We start from the raw sequence: 22,500 nt of genomic DNA, 5'->3' as shown, positions 1-22,500 counted from the left end.
CATTTCAAAAGCAATTAGATAAGCTACTGAGACTGTGCAAAGGTCTTTACCTGACATGAAAACCAAAAGTAACCCATACTATAATGAAATAAAGCAAAAATGTAAATTCATTGTTCTAACCACAAAAGCAAAGTTTTAGGATCAAAATAACCTTTTTCTATTTTGTTTAGATGGAAATAACCGGAAAATTATGGTTTGGGGCCAAGGATAAGACAAAAGTGAAATTTTGTTACATAGTGTTATCATTACCATGATCATGGTCATCACCACCATTACCATTATTATTATCTTTTTTTTCATTATTATTGTTATTTTCATTATTACTATTATTATTATTATTATTATTATTATTATTATTATTATTATTATTATTATTATTATTATTACTATTGTTATCATTATCACTATTATTATTATTATTATTATTATTATTATTATTATTATTATTATTATCATTATTATTATTATTATTATTATTATTATTATTATTATTATTATTATTATTATTATTATTATTATTATTATTATTGTTCCGACATTTAGACAAGCTGGAGGGGGAGGTGGGAGGAAAACTCAACTCCATACACCTGTGTTTTCCTTCCACCTCCCCCTCCATTATTATTAGTAGTAGTAGTAGTAGTAGTAGTAGTAGTAGTAGTAGTATCATCATCATCATCATCATCATCATCATAATTATTATTATTATTATTATTATTATTATTATTATTATTATTATCATCATCATTATTGTTACTATTATTATTATCGTTATTAAGAGGTACTGGCAGTGGTGAAAAAACATTATTACATCCGTGTACTGTTATTGCTAGTGCCCGCTTTGTGGATCGGCTGATGAGTCCCCTCTGGCGACAGTAATGAACGCTGCAGCCTTGTTTGTCAGTGTTTATTATTAACCAGTAGTTAATCTTGGTTCCTCCTTTCTTCGTTCATTTGATACATGCTTCAACCGTTCCAGCATTTGATTATTTAGTCAAGCTATCATTCACTTATTTAACTTTTTTTTTTTCATTTCCATCCTTATTGCTTTTGTAGATTAAGAGAAATCATGCAACACCTGTAATAATAAAATGACGGCGATAGGGTAGGTGAGGTGTAAGGAGGGAATGCATGGGCGGATGTCAGGAGTGTAACTTTTATTGTGGGAACTGTGCACGGAACAGTTAGACGTAAGATATGAACGCAACTAATATCCAAGGCCACAGTCCTGCACGAATCACACACACACATACACACACACACACACACACACACACACACACACACACACACACACACACACACACACACACTTACCATACTGTAATTGTACGCCAGTCAACCAGTTCAAATATACGTAGGAATAATAAATGGAGCGTTGTGTAGATACAGAGACAGACGTAAATAATGGATCAACGTCCTCTTCGAGCTCTGTGATACCGCTACAATACAATGGTAAAGGGATACTAAGATAGAAGCCACACCTCGCTGGCTTGGAGCGTCTTGGCGGGGACGGATATTATGTGATTGATGGATGGACTGATATGAAGAGAAACAACACCAGCACATACAGATTAGAGCCTATACATTTACGAGCAATTCTGAATTAAATATTAAGGCATGTGTTGCAAGAGAGAAAATTTGACACACTGGGCTCGCTATCTTCTCGTCCATCCAGCTACCTGCTCTCAAAGGCAGACTATCTCCTTGACATCCTCTTACCTTGTAACTCTCCACACGAGGTTTAAAGTATGATTACATCATAAAAATACTAAAGGAAAGGAAAAGAAATGGTGTCCAGAGAGAGAGAGAGAGAGAGAGAGAGAGAGAGAGAGAGAGAGAGAGAGAGGGAGAGAGAGAGATTCTTTAAATGCGGCAAAATCACGTCATTTTCTTCTGTCTGTGCCAAAAACCTGGTCGATGTAAGAAACCCAACTCTCCTAAATCCTGAGAGAGCAACACTCCATTTGTCCTTCTTCCCACTTTCTCTGACAATACCCCCATCCACCCCTCCAAATGCTCGGCTTACTCATCCCTGCCTCCACCCGCCACCCGCCCCACCCCTGAGTCCTCCCAGGGCATGGCTGGTGTCACACACACTGGATAGCCAGCGCTGAATCCCCGGTTGCTTCAACTTGCCATCTATTAAAGTAACTTTTGTTACTGTGGTAAAAAGTTTTATAATAATGAAATATGTCTTGTCGGTGTTAGGAAATCGAAGCAGGTGCACACAGTTGTGCAAACTCCCTCAAAGTAAGAGAATACTTAAATAAAATAATGCCTGCTGACTTTGAAACCAAAGCATTTTAACCCCAACAAAAGTAATCACCTGCGTAGATTGTACACAAAAATAAATAGATAGATAATCACAATGCCGCGCAGCACCACTGGAGTACGCAGCGAGCCGAGAAAGGAAGGAAGGACGCGGAGGCCCACCCAGGCGAGCGGTTCCCGCAGCACACAATTTACACGTTAATTTTTCGCAAAATAAAGCAAAACACAGCATGTGTGTCTATAATATTTTTTACTTAGATTACTTGAACTATCAAATCCCGAAATATGTACCTCAACTCGTGGGACACCCTGAATATATATATATATATATATATATATATATATATATATATATATATATATATATATATATATATATATATATATATATATATATATATATATATATATATATATATATATATATATATACGAGTATATATATATATATATATATATATATATATATATATATATATATATATATATATATATATATATATATATATATATATATATATATATATACGTACAAACGAACGAAAAAAAAACTAACAATTCACCGGCACAAGAAGTTCAGGATAAACAGAGATCTACATGTTAAATCACAGTAACATCAAGCTTCAGTGCAAATTATACAGCACCACTTGCAGTAAATATTCCTCATGAGTTGATGTGTTGGCACTGGCATCGTGGCTGCCTATTGGGATTCCACCCTCCCATTGTCTGCACTTTACCAATAGATTTAAACTTAATCTGATCTAAGGTAACGACCGATCCTGATCCTTCAGGTGGTTTTAGTAATGAGTATACATTAAACATTAACAAATGGTGTTTAACATGCCAGTGAATCATCTAGCAAATGATACTTATTCATACATTAATATCTATTGTTTTCCAGAAATAAGTGACTATTATGTTGTATACTGACACTGAGAGAGAGAGAGAGAGAGAGAGAGAGAGAGAGAGAGAGAGAGAGAGAGAGAGAGAGAGAGAGAGAGAGAGAGAGAGAGAGAGAGAGAGAGAGAAGAGAGAGACGAACAGACGGACAGGCAGACAGGCAGATAAACAGTCGGACTGGTAGGATTAAGAGACAGAATTAAGAAAGCCCGTCCAGGTATGAGAGGAGACAGCCCGGGGACAGCAGAGGTCGCTGGTCAAGAGGAACTAACAGATTCATTGATTATATGTCAAAGTTCCCTCCGACAGGTGATTTCCTCTCCCCTGCCCACCATCTCTACCTTCCAGTGGACGTACAGGACAAGTGTTTCTGGCTCAAGGTAGACCTGACAGATGTTGCTTGATTTCTATTATCCCATACTAAACATTTATTCCGGCATGTATTATCTTTTTATTTTCGTAATGTTGCTTCTCCCATCGAGGAACACAGTTAACTTTGTATTTACTGGAAGGTTGGCTAGTATCATATAACACGGTAATCTTGGCTGTACTGTGCAAACAGAAGCTTGATGCGTTTCCTATCCAAAGGCAACACAGAGGAAAGAGAAAGACGATCTTAGGGGAAGGTGAGGCGACGCATGGAGACCGACATCCAGTAGGCCTACATTAACCTCTAACAATTATCAGTTATCACAAGCAAGAGGTCTCCATAAGCCCCTCAGACGTCCATGTGTCCCGTCCTCAAGGCTTACAGAAACTGTAAACAATTAACTTTTGGGTTTTTATATAAACTGAATGCTGAACGTCCTGATGTCCTTAAACACGAAATCGAGCGGAGACTTTCACATGTGACCCAGATTCATGCTATTGGAACGCCAAGAACTCGGCTTTAGTGGAAGGAAAACACTCCACTGCGTTCGGGAAAGTCTGGCGAAGCTGATCGTCCGCTGCACCCCTGGGTAATCTGTGTTCAGGCTCCGTGTATAGGTTCCTCACATCCTCCCACCGTTGCTGCTCGTGGACGATCAGCAGCGGCTTGTGTTTCGGGCGAAGAGGCACTCTCCCCGATGAGCGTCCTCCCCAGAGCAAAAGAGTCGGTGATGCGGAAGACGTTGGCTTTGAGAGAAGTCTGCGAGGACCACGTGGATATTTTCTTCGGCATAGAAAGGCTTAATTTTTATTTTTTGGAGCAATCATAGTCAACATAAAACAAGTGAAAAGTTTCACTGAACGTAATCAAACAGCAGTTCGTGGAGATGTGAACTTGTCTATGTTTAGAAATACAGACAGGGTTGGAACAATACTGTATAAATGTTAGATTAGAAACGAGTTAGGTACGGGGAGCTTGGGAAAGAAAAGATAATGCATCTGGATGCTTGCTTATTTACTCTCAGGACGACACTAGCTTGTAAATATCTTCTTCCTAATACAGGTTTTACACGCCAGTAAAAAGAAGCGTGTTACTTAATAGACTACGTAGAGGATGTTTACTTTCCCATAGTTATGCTCGTCTTATAAGGAAATAGGCCTATCAGTGTGCCCCTTCTAACAAAAAAGAACAATAATAGAACACGACGCATCGATATTGCAAATACATCGCAAACACAGATCAGTCAGAATTGCCGTCTTCTCGTCATCGTCACTGGCCAGTCAACGGCCGGAGAAAAGTACACACAGAGGTCACAAAACATGTTGAGTGATTACACGTGATTTTTATAATGGATCGCCTCGTGATGGCCACGCCCCACACGCACACCTCAACCTCGCAAGTCATACATGCCTTGATGTCTTTTGCAGCAAACACTCGTGGCTTTCTTCATACACGCACAGTCACACGCACACTAACTCCCGTCTCGCAGTCCCGTCCCTGCTCAGTCTGCTGAGATATATTTGTACTACATATTGATTCCACAATTTCCGTCTTTGATGTGGAGGCGGAGAAGTCCTCAAGATTCTAGTGAAAGAGCACAGGACCTCTTACTCCCCATTGACAGTATTAATGTGTGGATGGAGTGTCTCTCCACTAATAGGTTCCCAGGTACTCGCAACGCCTCATTAATTCCCTAAGAGGTATAGAAGATGTTGTCCTTTACAACCACTTACTGTGTCGATAGTGCCTCTTTCACGCCCTCACGAGTAACTTTATCCTGCACCACTCTTCCTACAAAGCAGCGCCGCTCAAAAGAAATAATAATAAATATATAAAAAAGATATATATATATATATATATATATATATATATATATATATATATATATATATATATATATATATATATATATATATATATATATATATATATATATATATATATATATATATATATATATATATATATATATATATATATATATATATGAGTGTGTGTGTGTGTGTGTGTGTGTGTGTGTGTGTGTGTGTGTGTGTGTGTATTTAAATGTATGAATGAATCAATAAATAAATAAGTAATAGATGAAGACTTGTAGGTTAAGCTTAAAGAGACTGCACTGACAAGACTGCAAAGACCATAATTTATGCCTCGTCAGAGGAGAAAGACTGCTTCGCCTTTCTCTCAAGGTGTTGCCCTTTAATGCGGTTGAAAAATTGCTGCTGCCATGCCAGCCATTAACGGCTTTTATCGTCTTTGTCTTACGTTTTGAAAAAATTTGATGGGAAGAACCCTTACGGCAATGCTAATGAAATAACAGTGCCCTAATATCAGCAGCTCGCGTACAGCGCACGGACTACTTGTTATGAAGTTCTCGTACATTGCGTAAAACGACTGGATGTGCCCTTGATGAGTCCAGAGCGGGCTTTTATAAGTGGTCCATTAAGATGGACCCTTCTCATATCACGAGTCACTCATCGGAATGAAATTTTGTTCGAGACGCTTAAGCTTGAGCTGCAACAACTTGCCACATTAAATGAGATTTGACTGTAGATCAAGGGCTTACAAGGAACTGATGAGTACCCTGAGTCGTTCGTTTTCCTCTTTCCTCAGGGTGATTATTACTTTTCTTGTATTTAAGATCACATTTTTCATCACACGAGATCGAAAGCAAAACTAGTTCTAAATATTCTGCTTCACAAATCCTCCACGTGGAACCAACCATCGCTACGAGTAGTGTGTCCTGAGCTGCACTGCTACAAAGAAATTTCCCTCGACTCTGGAATTTTTTACATCAACTTCTTTCGTTTCTGTGGACTATACTCACTGTACTGTTAAGGCTCAACTGCTTTTCCTCTCGAGGTTCAATAACTGTCGATACCAACTTTATTCACATTTATTTTTTTTAAATATTTCATTGTTTTAAGACATCATGGCTCGAGAAACTACAATTTCAAGAGACAACTCTTTACTAAATGTGTTTATTTAAAAGATACCTTTGTGACATTAAAACAAAATTCAAACCTACACTCGTTATTTTTATTTCGTTGATGTATACTTGTACCCAGGTATCGACATCCTCCTACCAGTGTTAACTAGCTGACTGAGACCCCAAGTGTTGTTTGCCAAGTTCAGTTCAAAAAAAAAAAAAAAAAGAAAAAGAAAAGTCACACAGTTCCTCCCCATCGCTGAAGCGTACTGAACATGGACACGGAAAGGTATTTTCGTTCTCGTAACGTTCCTCCTATTTCGTGACGCTGTTCTACCTCCGGATACATGTATTACATCCTTTGTGTAAAAGTGTCTCACCAGTCTTGTACACTGTTTTATTTGAATCTAACCTCTGTCATCGAGTTTTTGTCATTATGTTACCGGCAATGACAGGCGAGAGCTTATGTTTTTTTTGTGAAACCATTGCAAAGAACATGAACCCTACAATGTAGGAAAAAGACGTGAAGCAGACAAAAAATAAAATTCTATATAAAAGTCCTATCTATATCCGCGTCGAGCGTTCTTCCTAGAATAACTGTATGGTTTACTTACATGTCATTATATTTTATTTATAATACTCAGTAAAGAGTGGAACCTTCACTGTAAATTCAAAACTCGACATCGTTCTCCTATTTTATTAATATAAATAATTCCATTAGAACCCCTAATGACACGCACTTCGTATCTTTTACGATAAGTTTCTGACCGTCTTTTCTTTTTCTTGATTTCCAAAATAGTTTTTCTCTCCTTTCATTCCAGGGAACCTTCCACAAACTCGTTTTACTCTTTAATGACTCTCACCCGAATACTCCACTGTCATTAGATTTTCCTCGTCTTTGGGAAAATCGCTTTCCAAAGAGGATATTTTAACTTCCTTGATGTGAATATACGCTTCAAACTTTTTTCACTTGCAACCATCGCATAATGAACTCATTCTTCTGCTGATAAATTAATATAGTCGATACGATGCTATCGACTTTATTTTTGTTGTCAACTGAAAACCGTAACTTGACTTAAAGACGATGCACACACTCTCCTTATGAGAATTCCATTAGCCACAGTAGTTACCCCTTCATTCTGTATTTACTAGATGCAAGTGAAAACAAAGTGGAAATAAAGATGAATGTCACTGGAATGTTATGTTATATAACATTCTAATTCACAAGAAAGCGAGGAACGTTCCATCAGTTAGAAAATCTTCCGTTACTTAGGTTTGTCAGTACGTAAATAGGAATTCAATATAAAACTAGCATGTATGGAAGCCATGGTGAGTGTGAGCGCAGAATTTGTGCCCGCGGTGGCCGTCAGCCAGCCTGCCAGGTAATACTCGCAGTGGTTTGTTTCGACCCCGCTTTGGGTGTAAGGCCGACCCCTGTGTGGAGCCTCTATATTTTTAATAAATTTTTGTATTGATCCTTTAAAGTTTCATGTTCCCTCGAGTGACGCAGACGAGTGAAACCCATGACATATTAATCTATTGATTGTTGTTTTACAGCAACGCGTCATGGCGTGATCATCGCTCACGGGGATTGGCGGTGCTGCACAAAGACACGCTGCTACATGTGACTATTTATTTATAGAGTAGACGTGGGTTTTCATTAACACGGCCCATTGCAAGCCGGAGAACAAGTCCGTATATTGAGTACGTCAACAAGACTAGTCGGTATGTTCGCATTTGAATATGGATCCTTACATTTCACATGCAGTGGATATTGTCAGCCTCCCGGGCGGCGCGCGTCCTGTCCATGCCCACGCACGCACCAGTGCCAAAAAGCCACCGCTAAAAGCTTGGGGTTTCTCCGTCCTCCTGACGGAATAGTTGGTAGCTGCCACCTGCCCCGCCCCCCTCCCGCTCACCACCACCACCAACAACAAAAAAAAAAAAAAGATGTATAATGGGATCAATACTTTCAACACAGACGTTTTGTGATGTGGTGCAGCCACCCAAACTTTGGCTCTGTTTTCCCCGCAACAGTACAATTAATATTTATCATCGCTTTCACAAAACGATCGACAGTAATGATAAAAAAAAAAAAAGATAGCACGGCATCACTGTCGGTTAACACAATCAATAACAAAAAGCCAAACACATCGACACAAAAATATAAAAATAAAAACTTTCACTGTCAATTTCCTGACACCACCATTTTACATGCACAAAGGTCATTTGCGCTGCGGTGGATTAACACGCCAGCTTTATTCATCCTTCCTATTCACGAGAGTCGCAGGCAAGGTGAAAGTTTGTGCAGTACGTGTTCCTGAGGGATAACGGGTGATGACTCGGCTCACGCCTCGCACTGCGTTTTCCCTTGCGAGGCCACGAGCCCTTTAAGATAACATTTATTTCTTTATTACTTAAATGTGCTAACGGTTTTAAAAATAAAACTATAAAGAGACCCGAAAAAAAACACATAAGGAAATACTCTCCTTCATACATACGTAAATAACAAACTACAAAATGTAAAGAAAACATTATGTGCAAATGTTTCTAGAAATTCTTGGAAACATATAATAACATTAACAGTTCACAACAGATCTCAGGAGTCCGTAATCAAATTTAAAAATTAGACATCGGTGACATGACACTGAACCTCGAACATAATTACCAAGGAATGACAAAAATATATGTTTTCCCATGTTAACTGGAACCAAGACAAAGATCGCTGGCCAATTAATCATGCTCTCCGCTCCTTGCATTATGTCTAATTAGCATGTTCCTCGCTAGGCTTCTGTTTAATGAATGAGTCTGTAAGAATATTAGTAGGGAGACTTGCATCTCAAAGAAGTTGCTAGAAAGGGAAAAAAAAAAAAAAGGAGAATGACGAGTAAAAAAAAAAAAAAGTAGGAAGTAGTAGTGAAAGTAGGAGTAGGTGGAGGCGGAGAGCTGAACGAGAAGGAGAAGAGCAGGAGGATAAGGAGAAGGAGGAGAAGAAGGAGAAGAAGGAGAAGAGGAGAAGGAGCAGGAGGAGGAGGAAGAGGAGGAGGAGGAGGAGGTGGACCATCGTGGCATGAGAGGCGGACATGTACTTTACATTATCACAATAAAATTCCTACCTGATCTGCTCTCTCTAGCACAGGTCTTACAACGCAAACTGACACAAATACGGAAAAAAAAAAAAAATGTCCCTAATTTTTTCACATAGATAAGAACAATATTTTGACATCAGAAACTCCCCCAGAAATTTTCTAATAAGAACACTTATCACTTTATTTACTTTATTCTAAATCTAGAAATAATAATAGTAATAATAATAATAATAATAATATATATATATATATATATATATATATATATATATATATATATATATATATATATATATATATATATATATATATATATATATATATATATATATATATATATATATATATATATATATATATATATATATATATATATGAGTAAAGTTTTCACTCAATCTACACGTTCTATTCATTATTCCTCTTAGATTATTCATCCGTGTCTTGTTTCTCTAAGCCTTGAAAAGAAGCACTAGGACTAGCAACAAGGAGCGTCTGAAACACGTGTGCGAGCAAAGGCAACATCAAAACCATGCTTGTTACGCTGTTTCGGGGTTAATTAAACAAGAACACCAAAGGAAAAACATAAACAAAACTCAGCAAAGAAGACAAAGAGAACATGAAGGGGAAGTAAACAAAATGAGCAAACTATTTTGTGTCTTGAATAGAGAGAGAGAGAGAGAGAGAGAGAGAGAGAGAGAGAGAGAGAGAGAGAGAGAGAGAGAGAGAGAGAGAGAGAGAGAGAGAGAGAGAGTAGAATTTCCAAGAAAAAAAAAATAAGAGCTTTACCCACCTGAAACAGACAACCCATTTTTATTATGTATGTATCAACTATAAACAAAACAAAATGATGAAAAAAAAGGTTGAAAACTCTTGAACTGCCATGCTTGCGGAGGCTGTTGAAAATGCCATGGCTAAAGAAATGAGAAAATGTTGCAGAAGATAGGGATGAGAGCAGGACTGATGTAATGAGGATTATGAAGAAATAGGTAAGGGTTTTGGGTTATGTGATGAAAAGAGGAGAGTTGCACAGCGTTCTTCGATTCAATTAAACATTTATTTATGAAAACTTTGATCTGTAATCAAGTAACATCTTCATGATGGCGACGCCCACCATTGCTACCCTCTCCTCCCCCCGCTCCCTCTCACCAATTCTTAGTGTGTTCATATTAAAATGTTCTGTAACTTCTAAACCATGACGGTAAAAGCATTTGACCATAGAAGATTTCCGACTTAGAATGATTTGATATTTCATAGCTGAGAATATGTGACTTTCCTCCCGGGACACCCTGTATACGATATAGTGAATAGTGTACACTGTATAGTCTCTGTGTGTGTGTGTGTGTGTGTGTGTGTGTGTGTGTGTGTGTGTGTGTGTGCGCGCTCGCGTTACATAGAGTTACATAGAAAAACAGGCCACAACAGACCTTACGGTCCTCACGAGGTGACCTGACCTAGGACTACTTAGGTGATAGTAGAAGAATAGGACAGGAAACCACCCACCACTCCCTCCGGCATAAGCCGTACAGGAAAAACAGGTCGGAAAGAAATACACACACATATATATATATATATATATATATATATATATATATATATATATATATATATATATATATATATATATATATATATATATATATATATATATATATATATATATATATATATATAAGAAATCTGAAGGAACATCATCCTCAGAGTTTCAAAGTTCTCTTCTCCCTAAAAGTTTAGATTATTAAGAAGTCACTCGAGTAGTCCCAAATTAAGATTATGGTAATTGAGTCCCCAGTGAAAAGGATGGAGAGAGATTTGGTGGAGGTGGAGGGTTGTGCGAGAACCAAAGTAACTCCTCGTCACTGTAATAAGGCAACTGATTCACAAAGAGGAAGGCAACATGACGGCACTAGGTGCTAGAAATTCTATCAGCCAGAATCAGTTGCCACAAAACAATACTTCACTGATCAAAACCGAATGACTGCAACTTCTAGTATTAATATACATGTTTCTTCTCCACAATACGCATGGTGATGAAGCTGTACGTGTGTGTGTGTGTGTGTGTGTGTGTGTGTGTGTGAATGTGCGGTTGTGTTTGAGCTTCCAAATATACACAAAACAGAGAACATTAAATTTCACACCACCTGTGGACGAATTATGCAAACCTTATGCAGGCTTCCTTTTTTTAGTAGTTGCACATAAGACTTTGAAATAAACAAAACCTAAAGGAAAAAATTGCGGACATTTTTGTTAGTGTCACAGAGTTTAGCGAGTTCCGGAGAGCAGTGTGCGAGTAATTGCCCTTCAGAGAGAGAGAGAGAGAGAGAGAGAGAGAGAGAGAGAGAGAGAGAGAGAGAGAGAGAGAGAGTCCCCGCAATGAAGAGGAAAAACCAACACCAACTTCATATATTTTTTTCCTGCTCAAAGTTTCATTTAAAAAATCCAACACAAAAGTTTTTAATAAAGAGAAAGGAAATGTCAGACTTCACATTAGGGAGGACAGTCTAAAAAAAATTGGAAAAGGAAGAGGAGAGTTTCATTCATAAAATATTCGATAAAGAAGGAAGAGGTCATCATTCATAGACTTCGGGAACAAAAAGTGAAAAATGAGATTAAAAGCAGAAAATGCATGTCACGAAGAATTCAAATTCACTTAACTCTTAAAAGCAACGAGGTCCACTGGGCAGCCCCTTTTTCTCCCTCCTCCTTAACATTCTCCTCCTCTTGACACATTACGGTAGATAAATGGGTGACTTTTTGCGCTGCGACTGAAGGGGACGCGAGTGGTTCCATTAATGGGTAGGTTATGGTCGGTAAGTTTAATAAATCCGTGAAGGGTGGACAGTCCCCTCGCTGGGTTAGGTTGGGTCAGGCAGGTTATGGTGGAGTTTGATGAAATTTGGGAGACTGATATAAAGGATACATATTTTCCTAGTTCTTTTGGGCAACTTTTCTAAATTTGACAACAGTATTGTGGACGCTTTGGTGTTTGCATCCCACACTTCTCTGGCTCTTGCACTCACACTGCCGTTTTAAGTTCGTTTTTACCTATCCTACTACTACTACTTTATCCTACTTAATATGAAAGAATAAAATACTCATTCACCTTAACACTAAGAGCACAAAGACATTACAGACGCCTCTCATCTAGCAATAAACACTCAGCCAACGTTTAATTACCAACACTAATCTGCCTTATATTCGCACTTAAGCATTTCGCACCACACTCCCCGGCCGAGACAGGTCGTAATGTGGCGGGGCCTAACTTGTGGCATCTTGCGGCCAAAAGTTGGAATCAAGTTATGAATTAATGCGATGCTCCGCTAGGCTTGGCGGGCCAGGAACGAAGACCGGGATGGAGCAGGGCGTTGGTGGCGGAATAGGTGGTGACGCAAAGGTAGGGACAAGGGAATCATAGCGAAGAATCTAATTGAATCGTTTGAATCTCAAGCACCAACCTGACAATACAATTTGTGGTAATAGGATTGCTACAGGCGTGGTAATATTAGATAAACAATTTACCAGAAAAAAAAAGAAACATACTCATAACTTTGAATATGGATATGACGTTAGTTGCTGTGGGGGACGTGAGAAACAGAAGAGCGAGAGGCGTGAAGTTTTATTGTCGTAGGATACTTAATGTTGTAAGATTTCAAGAAATAAGCTGTATATTTTCAGTGAACAATGGAGGTATAAGCAAGACTAGGGAAAGTAACTTGATTATATAACAGTGACTTTGGAGCGGTCTTGGTTAACACGAACTGAAGCCGTTTTCCATTCACAGTCGGGATGGATTGAGGTATTCCATGACAAGATCGAAGGTTTGATGATGAACGTGCATAACTGTTACATCTACTTTGCACTTCTTTCCAAATAAATATGAAACTCGTATGGAATTATTAGACAGATGAGAGGTCAACAGTTGTTTTACGAACTTACCGTGCTTTCTGTCAGCTTATCAATATTCCTCTGTGATACAGCTTGGTGGATGTGCTTGTTTGTCTAAAGTGCTTGGCAATTATTGAATTCACTTAGTCATTCTAGTTTAGCCACGTTATGTAAACCCTCCACCAGCACGTCTTAGCAACTGATACGTACCAAGATCCAAGGAAGTCTCTCTCTCTCTCTCTCTCTCTCTCTCTCTCTCTCAGTAGATAGTATATACACAGATGGACACTTTTGCATAAACCATTAACACAAGTGTAACTTAAAGTCGTGTTATCTTTCCAAGAAGGTGTTTGTAATGATTCCCTCCATGTTTTACGCTATGTATTACCATTAAAGGAAAATTTAGACAAACATTACAGATGAATCTATGAAGTGGGTTAGCAACTCAGTAGGAGGGAACTTGATCGTCACCATGACAACACCTGCCCATCAGGACTCGCCAGCATTACACAAACTGAAACTTCCCTTGGAAAGGTAGTGAGAGTTCGCTTCCCAAAGTACAGATAACATAATCCTTGCACACTGTATCTGATCAGCACACTGCGTGGTGCATCTATCAATCGTTTTTGTATCAAAATAAATATTTTCTTTCTAATAAACTACTTAGCAACTATTTCTCTTCCGAATCCAACCAATCAGCCGCTAGGAGAGACTGGTTGTTTTCGTCAGTATTCAAGCGGCGTGGGCCCGAAGTGAGTGGTAAAATCCGCGTGTGTCGATATACTCGTATATATATTGTTTATGCTGTAAGCGGAAGTGACATCTTGACGCTATTAGGAGGGTCCAACGTGGTAGTTTCAACAGCATGATAGAGGTAAGTTCACTGTTCACAGTGAAATACACGGATGTATGGAAGTGGCAGTGTGATGCGATCGTCTGACAGCCATTTTAGTAGAGAGGTTTGAAATAATTCGCGCAAGGCCAGCCGATTGTAGCGTACGTGACGGGGGATAGATGTTATGGATGTCGGCAGGTTTCACCGTAATAATGATTCGGAACTTGTGATACAGCATATGATTTTAAAAGAAAACGCTCGCTAAGTTAAGAACAACAAAATGGAAGTATTATCTGCTGGAACGGACGCTGTTAACTAGCTCCTTGAGCAATTAAGAATTTAAAATTTGTCGCCATTGTTTGTGAAGCTTCTAAGGGACAGCTGCAAGATTCGCACATGTAGGTGAGTGACTGATTATCTTCATATGCATTAATGAAGTAAATTCAAATAAGCATCCTAAATATCAAACCTGAATTTAGCCTTGTTATCCCTCTTATTACCACCACACAGGTCATCTGCCATCGACGTCTGCGCAACACACTACTATTCAATTTCTAACAACTTTCTATCCCCTGCATTTATCTTTCCTCTGGCTCACCAATGTCCTGTCTCCCCTCTCCCCTCACCCTTCTCCAGGCTACCCCTTCGCCGCTCTTCCGATTCCCCCTCATCCCTATTATGGCATGTTCACAGTTACTGTGATCTCGCCGCTCTTCTGATCCCCTCACTGCTCTCTTGGCCCCTAACAACTCCTCTGATCTTCTCGGTGCTTCCCTGAGCTCATCAGTCTCTTTTAGCACCCTCGTTTATATACAGTTCCTTTAAACCCTTCACCGTTCACCCCACCCCTCGCTGCTCACTTCACCCCTCGCTGCTCACCTCAGCCCCCGCTGCTCACCTCGGCCCCCACTGCTCACCTCACCTCTCGCTGCTCACCTCATCCATCACCGCTTCCCTAGCCCTGTCACCGCTCTCTTATCCTGTTTACCGTTCCCCTGATCCTATTTACCGCTCCCCTAAGTCCTTCACCGCTCACCTCACCCGTCACCCTTCACCGCTCCTCTATTGCCCTCCCACTGTTCTGTTAACCCTCTTAACGCTCCCCTGATCACCTGACCGCTTCCCTGATCTGCTTCCTGCTCCCATAACCCTCTCACTGCTAAGCTCCTTTACTTCTCCATACCGGCAAGCATCCTCCTAACTTCATAGCCGGCCTCTTCACTGCAGCGTCCCGTAAAGGAAGATCTAAGAGAAGGATAGCGGAATACATGCGAGTTAACTTGATCCGGAGGGTGCGTAAAAGAGTGAATTCTTTCCACATTGTCATCTTCACCTAGTTCGCTTCATTCATTCGTTTATTTTTTACTTTTCTATTTACAGTTGTTTTCAAATTCGGTGTGTGTGAACCCACCTCCCACCTTTGTCTATTTCAGCACGCCACATTCCTGACATCCTCGCCCTCTCCATCCCGGACAGCCTCGACGCGCCCTGCACTGCCTCGTCCACCACGGGATTTGTGTAAGTGTTAACCTTCTCGTTTGCGTCCTTTGTCCTTCTTTTGTACCCTCTATCCGCACCCGAGTCCGCCTTGTGGGTGCCCTGAATAATACTTGGGAGTTGAAAGTTTTTTTTTTTTTTTTTTTTCTTTTTTACATATTTTGATACTTGCACATAACTTCTGAGGTAACCCAACAAATAATACTCACACAAACATGTGAATGCAGCCATGCATTGACACTGGATGAATATGTGATGGACGTGCGCACTAGACTTTCGTATCTCCTGAATGAGGAACTGAGTCACCTAACAAGCATAAGATCCGTAATTATAATTTTCATTGTTGACGATAAAATATGCAAAAAAACACTCCTATTTCAACGTATATTTAACATTATCATCGACATGGTAAGCGTCACATCACATTGTTTCAGTAGATGTATTTACAATGAATGCGAATTTTAAATGCATCCATAGCATTCCCAACGCAGGCGATGAAAGGCTCAGGAGAATGTTTATTGGTAGAGGAGCATTATCCCTTAAACTCTTTAACAGAAGTTTTTGTCGATAACTCTCTTACTGTCATACCACAAATTGCTTGGATCAAGTATTCCACGTAACAGAGACCAGTGACAGGATTGTATAGGTCTCTGCTTGTAGCCGGAACGTTGCAGATCAACCGTGGCTTACCAGGTTGTCAGTGTACGAGGCAGCGCTCTCTTCTAACCCTAACTGGTGTAATACCACTTAGTTACTGAGATGTCATATCTATTAATTTGTAGTTTACGAAGTACTGGGTACCATCGCTGCGACTGTCCACAGTTGGATGCATGATTGATAATTATGGGAAGTGTTCGGTCATCAAAAGCTATTGAATGAGAGACACATCATGTACTGGAGAAGCGCTCACATTTTTATTATTAGTATTATTATTATTATTATTATTATTATTATTATTATTATTAGAAAGTGAAATTCAATTTTTACGTCGAATTCATATTTGTGTACGTATATTTTCACCTTCCATACACAACATGCATCTACGCTCGCTCTACATTGCTGGCATGATTGCTCGATTGAGATCATTTCATGTCACAAGAACACGTACGTAACGCAAACTAAAAAATGAAAAATGAACGCGACCAAAATTTTCCTTGTAATTTCACACAGCACAAACTTTGAACTGAAACTCGTAATGACAGTATGTGGACAAATGAAGCAGTTATGTCGAGAAGAGTAAACTTGATGAAAGAAAATTTTTGAATTGGGATGAAACAGAGAGAGAGAGAGAGAGAGAGAGCTTATCCCCATCAGTTATTCCCCTAACTGCAGTCGGTCTCCATTCCCTTGTGCTATGGCCTCCCCTTCCCTCGCCCATCCGTGTCATACAAGCGCTGCAGCTCTCCCCTTAGAGGCCTGCAATCGAGCCTGCTCAGCCACACTCCCCGTGCCACTGTTCAAAGGAAGTGTGTCTGAAAATTATATGTTGCTGAAATGAGGAGGGTTGGGTTCGCTGTTGAGTAGAGTGTATGAATTTTAAGATCATTTTGTGTAATACGTAATGATTAGCGTCATTTTTATTTTTACGCATAATAAAAATATGGAAAGTTGTGGGTTTAATATGGTACTGCGTAATTACGTTCCTAAAATTGACTTTTTCATCATATACTATATTATATTTTAAAGAAATGTGTGACTGCTATGCTCATACCAATATCATATTTCTTTTTTCACATTTCCTTTTTATCATAAACTGGGATTTTGCTCTTGGGTGATTTTGAGGTTTGATGGGACAAAAATGCTTTAGGATGACTGATTTGCAAGCGCCAGAATTTTGGAGCCGGGAAAAATATTAACCAACTTCATTTATTTCGGAGATTGCTTGTCAAACTGAGTATGGTGACGGTGTTGTGTATGCGGGGAGGCTTTTTTTTTCGTGCGTGTGTGTGTGTGTGTGTGTGTGTGTGTGTGTGTGTGTGTGTGTGTGTGTGTGTGTGTGTGTGTGTGTTTGGGGTTGGTGGGTGAGTGGGTGGGTGGGTGGATGGGTGGGTGGAGTGAGAAGGACGGGTGATAGGAAGGAAGTTCGTGATAAATACAGGGAGAGGCAAGTGCCATCGAGAGGAATAGCGGGTGCCAGATAAACTAGTGAAAAAGAAAGAGGGAATATTGGTTTTGTCGAGAGGCGGTACGTCTGTGGAGGAAGGTACGCAGAAAAGCAGTATATGTAGGCATCATCATTAAAATTATTAGGGTGTATGATTCTACTATATAACAGGAGCACCCTCACACTCAAAAATTAAGCCGGTTAGGATCTCTCTCTCTCTCTCTCTCTCTCTCTCTCTCTCTCTCTCTCTCTCTCTCTCTCTCTCTCTCCATTCTCCGTTCTATTTTTATCCATTTTCCTATCTCTTCACTCCTTTGACTTGAATCTATTGTTCCTTCGTTTCTCCCCCTTTTCTGTTTTATCTTATATTGGTTTCTCTTCCACTTTCTCTTTGTCGCTCCGCTCTCCTGGCTTCCAACGGCGCTCTTTCTTGATATTTGTGTTTCGTCGTTCTATCTCATTCTCTTCTTTTCTTTAGCTTCGTTTCACTTTTCTCTTGTTATTTTACCTGACACAGTGTATATCTTCATCCTTCCACTTTTCCTCTTTTTTTCCTCATGTTGTTCTTCAGTTACTACTAAACTACCACCACTACCACTACCACCACTTCCACCTCCACCTCCACCTTTTGCAATATCACCTAGTTTCCTCCTCTCCTGCCCCTTCCTCCCATAACACTTCCTACGGCAACGCACTTATATAAGCAGGAAACATTTGCATGAGGATCACACAGTTTAATTACACGAATACATTAAACATTGGCCATCCTTTTCGTGAATCCTGAAATGAGAAATGTCAGAAATATTAGTTTACCGTTTGTTGTGTGTGTGTTTGTGCTGCATATCGTTATGTGCATCACGTGCTCTTTTGTGAGAGAACCAAATATTTATGCTAGTGTTCCTGACGGAGGGAATATTGGTAAGGTTGCGAACGGTGTTGTACGTGCGTGAAATACTCTGACGTGGCTCTGGAATTTTTCGTAAAAAAAAAAAAAAAAATCTCGTGAAGAGAAAGAAGGAAAAACAGACTCTGATGCCAGGGGAGTGAAGGGAGATAATTATACTTCATTTATTCAGAGGATGTGTGGGCCGACCTTGATGTAATTATTTGTGTTTTTTTGTAGGAAATAATGCTTTGGTTAATGTGTTTAATTCTATTTGATTTCGTATATAATGCTGCAGGACCAGTGGTTGTTTTATCCACACACACACACACACACACACACACACACACACACACACACACACACACACACACACACACTTCTGAATAATCATTCGTGTATCGTGTAGCTAATAACTTGGCAAGACTCAACAAAGCGGGCATAACTCACACTAAACAAACGAGTGTACCTATCAGCGCGTCAGACTGGTACTCGTGAATTAAATCTGAATAATAGGCAACACGTTTTCCTAAGCCTAGCAGTCCCTCCCTGGTTTGATTTACGTGCCAGCAGTAAATCACCGGCATGCCCAGGCGAGGAGTGAGCTAGTTATCCCTCACAATGCATCAGTGATCCCGTATTTTTTGTCACTGAACCTGTATTTTTTGTCACGTTAAATGAGATATACTGCAGTCAAGGACGCGCCCCCAGTTTTAGTTTAGTCTGCGGGGAGCGCGTAGCCATTACCATAAGCCAGCCAGACTTGTCCCCGCCCCAGGCTGTCGAGGAGCCGCCGCCCTACCGTCGCCCGTGGAGTGAGCCGGGCATTATCCAGCGCGAGGAGTACTAAGCCGCGGCTGACTTGAGTGTCGCTGCGGCTTAGCGCCGTGGCTGTCGGGAAGAGTGTTGGGAGGGCGGGGGGGGGGGGAGGTTAGGTGATTCTTGACGAAAAGTGTTGTGGTGTGTATGAGAGAGAGAGAGAGAGAGAGAGAGAGAGAGAGAGAGAGAGAGAGAGAGAGAGAGAGAGAGAGAGAGAGAGAGAGACTTTTCTCTACAAGTCCAAGGCTCGAGTCATATGAAGTAACTCTTCATGCTACGCCTAAGCCTCAAATATCAGTACTTGCAACAAACTGTCACTCGTGTTACTTGCTTCACATGTGGGGTATTGTACCGCACAGCACGTCGCAGCAGAGCCGTGGTGTGCTGGGGTGGAACACTGCGGGACACACGCCACAGCCTCGCTTTGCCTCTCGTCGACTCTGTTCTTTTAGGGTTCTCCCTCCACAGCACTGTTCCATCGGTTCTTCTATCCTGAATGCTTTCAAGATAAAAAATAAGTTATACACCTTATTTAAAAATTCATTTTCTGATACAAGGTAAATTGTTTCAATATTATAACTTGTAATTGTGATTCTCATAGAAAACGGGTAGCTTATAGTTCTTTACTCTTTATGTTTTATAAAATTGCGAATTGTGTGTTCTGTGTAGATATTCAACCCTTAATCTCTATTCTGAGATTTAATTAAAATAAATAAATAAATGAGTACAATAATACCAAAGCAAATAATTATTTGAGATTAACATCACTTTCATAGAAAATGTAAAGGGCAAACTGTGGTATATCATATTTCGTTTTATCAATCTCTGTTATTAGAATTATTATGTGCAAATTCATATGAGGTTACAGTCAAGTTTAAGGAACGTTACGCTACGCTAGAATAACATCGAGTCGAATTATATACTGGCAAGTAAACGCAAAGTTTTCTTTATCTTTATTTATTTATTTATTTTTATTTATCTATTTATTTGTTTATTTGTTTATTTTACTTATTTATTACTATTATTTCAGACAGTGCATTCAAGCGAGTAAGAAACCCTTTGCCGCCCAAGGGAGATTTTTATGGATCATCATTGTACTATTTTAACAGCGGAATTCATACCATGAAGTAGGAATAGTAAGAAAATCTTAGCCCATCAGATGGTGCGTTTATGCTTACTGTACCACTGCTATTTTATTTAGTTTTTTTTTTCTATCATTGAACTACAGAATGTTATAAGTTTAGCGGGTTTCCTTATTACATTAAGTTAACAGGTGATCCACTGTTACATGATTCCTTTCCTTGCTGTCTGTAGACTGAAATCCTATGCTATATACTTATAAACTTGTACCCTTTTGAATGTATCCGTGTATGAATAATACATCTTTAGTTCACGTGTATTGTACCTATACTTGATTCTGCGAAAGAGGAGAAAGTGAATTCAATCTAAGGAAAGTAGGAATGACTGAGCTCATTCTATTGATCTCCACAATCCTGAAAAAAAAAAATACAACATAGTTTCTTTCATCAATCTTGAGCTATACAATTTAACAGTTTTGCATTGATGTTTTTGTTAGTTGTTAAAAGCTGTATGAATCTGCAGTGTTGATGTCTTGATGGTATGAGGCTGACTAATATTCACATGATATAGGTAAATGCAATAAATTCAGACATTAAAAATATTCGTAACAGTGTAACGCTACAGTTTCGAAACTTAGCATTAAGTGTATACATTCAGACATTCTTCCTAAACAAGCAAAATGGCTGAATAAAAAAGGGGGAAGGAAAAGTAGTTGCGTCGTTTACGTAACCTGATGCCATTTCCATGAAGAGAGATGGGATCCGTGTGTGGGTAAATCACTAATTACTACCACCACAAGCAGGAACACGCTCAGTTACACAAGAAATACGAGTCATGCATGTATTTACCTTCCAGCAAATGCACCGCTCGAATATGACGTTGTATTCCTGTTGAATTCCACCTGAAATTGATCTGAGTCAGATTTTTGGGTGTCATTAAGCACACTGATAACTTTGTATTTTAACATTCATGCAATGTTATAAAGTGAAGGTACACGTGCGCGAAATTCATATAAAGAGATTATGGTATGATTTCCTGCATTTTCACGTTCAACTGCAAAGTGGTAGTATTACTGTGAAGATAATGGGAGTACGTCTGGGAGTACGTCTGTGAGAATCCAAATCCATCTCTCTATTTCTGAGATACGAGAAAAGAGAAAGAGAAAAATAGTAATCCGATATTCCCTTAAGGGTCGATAAAACACACACAGGCAAGGGTGAAGAGCAGAGAACCCATACTCCCCTACCTTTTCTTCTTTATTTTAAAGACTCCTGCGAACCAATAAATTAGAAGAGTACTTTTACTGGTGCTTTGGTATAATATAGAATGAGGACTCTCTCTCTCTCTCTCTCTCTCTCTCTCTCTCTCTCTCTCTCTCTCTCTCTCTCTCTCTCTCTCTCTCTCTCTCTCTCTCTCTCTCTCTCTCTCTCTCTCTCTCTATCCACCACCACCATTTCACTGCCAACCTGCTTCATATTTTTCCCTTCGCTCTCCCTCCCTCCTTTCCTCCCTTCAACGACCACTTTCACCACTTCCTGGAGGCCAATTGTGCACCTCATTTTTGTCGAGGGTCGCCCGGGCACAATATTGGGTTTCCGGAGCACCACGAAACAAAACATTGCACCACCGCGCCACCTGAGACCGGGCGCCGCTGTGCCTGTGCTTCACCTGTCGTCCCCCCGCTCCCCTCTCTCTCTCTCTCTCTCTCTCTCTCTCGCGATCGATCGATCGATCGATCGATCGATCCAGGGCCTTGTTCCCTTTGGTTAAATTCCTTTTTTTTCATAGTATTTTAAATATGTTCTACTGTCTATGAGACACTTTCGTTTAGGTATTTTAATTAA

The 22,500-nt window shown here is 39.7% G+C and overlaps 1 long non-coding RNA gene across 2 annotated transcripts in view; it reads left to right on the top strand.

Moving 5' to 3' along the window:
- Nucleotides 1-14,173: 14,173 nt before the first annotated feature.
- Nucleotides 14,174-22,500, top strand: part of LOC135103649 (uncharacterized) — a 34,490-nt gene continuing 26,163 nt past the window's right edge. For both annotated transcript variants that reach the window (XR_010270146.1, XR_010270145.1), the window contains exons 1-2: nucleotides 14,174-14,312; nucleotides 15,707-15,791. This is a non-coding gene — a long non-coding RNA (uncharacterized LOC135103649). The remainder of the gene's footprint in view (nucleotides 14,313-15,706; nucleotides 15,792-22,500) is intronic.

Source organism: Scylla paramamosain, chromosome 9, assembly GCF_035594125.1.
Source record: "Scylla paramamosain isolate STU-SP2022 chromosome 9, ASM3559412v1, whole genome shotgun sequence".
In the NCBI taxonomy this organism is placed as follows: Eukaryota; Metazoa; Arthropoda; class Malacostraca; order Decapoda; family Portunidae; genus Scylla; species Scylla paramamosain.
This window is presented reverse-complemented; position numbering and strand designations above follow the sequence as displayed.